This window comes from Limulus polyphemus, unplaced genomic scaffold (assembly GCF_000517525.1).
Source record: "Limulus polyphemus unplaced genomic scaffold, Limulus_polyphemus-2.1.2 Scaffold906, whole genome shotgun sequence".
NCBI classification, from domain to species: domain Eukaryota; kingdom Metazoa; phylum Arthropoda; class Merostomata; order Xiphosura; family Limulidae; genus Limulus; species Limulus polyphemus.
This window is the reverse complement of record NW_013666516.1, coordinates 200,603-204,019: the sequence shown is the minus strand read 5'-3', so window position 1 is coordinate 204,019 and position 3,417 is coordinate 200,603. Positions and strand designations below refer to the sequence as shown.

Here is a 3,417-nt window from a genome sequence, read left to right as displayed (position 1 = left end):
AGACAGAAAACAAATATCAGAACTTCTACAATTCTACTTCACAAGCTACCAACCATTTGAAACCTAACATAACATAGAGACAGAAAACAAATATCAGAACTTCTACAATTCTACTTCACAAGCTACCAACCATTTGAAACCTAACATAACATAGACAGAAAACAAATATCAGAACTTCTACAATTCTATTTCACAAGCTACCACCTAAAGGAACATTTTTTGGGATGTATTTGCAGCTGACAAGTCTTGAAAACCAAAAAATATAGTGTGAAAATATCATAAATTGTGTTTTTAAGATGTATGATAAGGTTATGAAATCAAATACCTAAATAAAAATAGTTCAGTTACAATTTCAATCTCTAATTTTACTTTCCATCTGCCAAAACAATAACAGCTTTAGCTTTTAAAGTTGGTCTACAATTATAACACTTACTAACTTGTACCAGTGTTCATCCCTATAATAAAGGCTGAATACTGTTTTATTTATCTATCAGAAATTTGTTGTAACTATTTTTAGTGATTTATACAGAAATAATAGTAAAAACAGCATTTGTAAATTAATTAGTGAAATTAACAAGAACAAATCTTCATGTTTTAGAACTTTTATTAGAAAAAACGTCTGTATGATTATCTCTGAGATTATGACCTATTATAGTTAGGTTAGTGGCTTAAAAAGTTGATGTACAGCCCCGACTTATGTGACGTATCATGCAATATGTGTTACAGAAACTACCAACTTTGTATGTGGCAGAAACTAAGATGATTTGTAAATAGAATTTGAACATTCATACAAAAAAAGTATGGGTTAAGCCCTCCATCTCATGTAACATCTATGATATCACTTGAATAATATGAAAGGTACGTTATAGTTTATTTTCAGATATTAATGGAAAGCTAGACAAGGATGATCTGTAATAGCCACTCTAAATTTTGATCTGATATGGCTAGAAGAAAGGCAACTAGCCACCAGCACCAATTCTCGGGCTTATCTAATCAAATCGTAGAATTTTATTGTCACTGTTATAATGCACCCACAGCCCTATAGCAAGAAACACGATTTTGTCACAACAACATGCAAACTATGGACTTTCAGATTCACAGTCTAGCACGCTAGCCATTAGGTTACACCTGGCTCAGTACAAAACAGTGCCTTTTGATGTGTACAGGAATATAATTTATTTTGGAAGGTATTCTTGATGTCTTTCACACTATTTTCTCTGCAGTTTTTACAGCAAATATGCTTTACAGATAATGAATTAATACCAGTCGTACTAATTTATAATGTAATAAAATATGATCTACCTGATCTGTGACATCATAGACAACAATAATTCCATGAGCTCCTCTGTAGTAGCTCGACGTGATAGTTCTGAAGCGTTCTTGTCCCGCCGTGTCCCACTAGAACATAAAATACAGTCTGTATCACCAGAGATTATTACGTAAAGTGGCATATACAAACTCTGTCTGTTACTGAGTTAGTTAACAAACTTTGGACCCAACCAGGGCCCATAATTTAAAATTGTAAAATTATATTATGTGTAGGATGTAGCATAAAATTATCTTGTTCTTAGAAATGAAGAAAGCTTAAATATCAAGAACAAATACCTTTAACTTAACGTTGATATTCTCTGTTGAACAACAAAAAAACATCCTAAACATGAAAACCACATAACCATGCTTTGTGTCTTTTCTGTGGTTATAAACTGTATATAAATAAAATGAAACCTTAATGTAAAATATATAAATGAAACCATCATAAAATGCTTAAAGTAATCAAGCTACTTACAATCTGGAGCTTGATAGTTTTTCCATCTAATTCTATTGTTCTGATTTTCTGTGGAAAAGAAAATAATTTTACATGAGACAAAAGCCTTGAGATTTCTGCATGTTACCTATAATAACAAATAAATTTGCACTACAGAATAACATAAACATTCAACTGATTGTTCAAAAATGAAAATTACAGCAGTTAAATTGAAAACTCAGTGCATAAAAACCAAACAAGATATATAAACACAGCAAAAAAAAATCTCACTTCAAATATGAGATGTAATACTATAACCTTAAAACTTCCTGTTGGAACTTACAGATAAATTAAAAATCAGTACGCTGATCTTTTTCAAGTTTTTAAGGTTTAAATCAGTGGTTCTCAAATTTTCTTTGCTTGCAGACCACAATGACATCTATACAATATGCTGCCACTTCCTTTTCATAATTATGTAACCTTTCCACAGATCACCTGAAGGGAGCCCATGGACCACAGTTTGAGAACCTCTGAGCTAGGTGATAAGTCTAATGGCCTCTTAGTAAAGTTACTTTACTAAATAAGTTTACTTTTGACAATGTGATCACAATCATCCTGACAAAACCAAATAAAAACCTTCTATAATTTTATTATTCAACTGTGTAAAAAGAATTTCCACATTTTGGACAATTATTCTGCAATTAAATGAGATCCAGAGATGTGTACATAATATGATGTACATTTGTTAAAATGAAAGTAAAATACACATTTTTCAGAACCTCGACACAAATACTCTAATATTAGTCAGTAATTCAGAAGCAAAAAATATACTGTAACAATCGATTTTCAGGCTCTAAGGAGAGATGACTTAAATCAAAGAAAATTGGAATGTACCAATGGATAAAATCTCACATATATTGTAAAAGTTACTTACGAAATCTACTCCAATAGTACTGATATAACTTTCCGTATATGTGTCATCCTGAAAAACAAGCAGTGAACAGTGAAAAAACTTCAAAAGTTGTTTCACATAATACTTTTAGACAGTATGTTTAAATATATTATACAGTAACAATTTTATTTTTTTTAATTAAGTTTTTCCTGTATGAACAGTATTAAATAACAAATGTTATATTACCACATTCATTTTGCTGCAATCCAACATTGATTCACAACATAATGTATTCATACGATAAATGTCAACAGTTTTAAAAACAAAACCAACAGGTCAGAATGTTACAAGGTTTTTACTTAAATACCAGTAAAACAAAGAAAGGTTAAACACAGCCCTGAAAAGAATTAAAAATTACAATACTTACAGCAAACCTCAACAATAAACAAGACTTCCCAACACCAGAGTCACCAATCAGGAGCAGCTTAAACAGATAGTCGCTAAAAGAAAGAACAGCTTCTTATAAATCAGACTATCGCTGATGAGTGAATGAAGTTAGTAAGAATAAGGCTTACTTTAAAATCATAAATAATATTCAATGTTAAACTGGTACACAGTTAAAAACATTTTATTTATTTCATCTATGGCTTTCAAAAAGTTGACGACTCTACATGTTTTGACGTTACAACGTCATTCTCAGTTGTAACGTCGAAACATGTAGAGTCATCAACTTTTTGAAGGCCATAGATAGGCCTAAATAAAATGTTTTTAACCATGTACC

General features: G+C 30.8%; 1 pseudogene; it reads right to left on the bottom strand.

Annotated features, from left to right (window-relative positions):
- LOC106461159 overlaps positions 1–3,417 on the bottom strand; it is a 17,389-nt pseudogene that overhangs the window by 7,611 nt on the left and 6,361 nt on the right.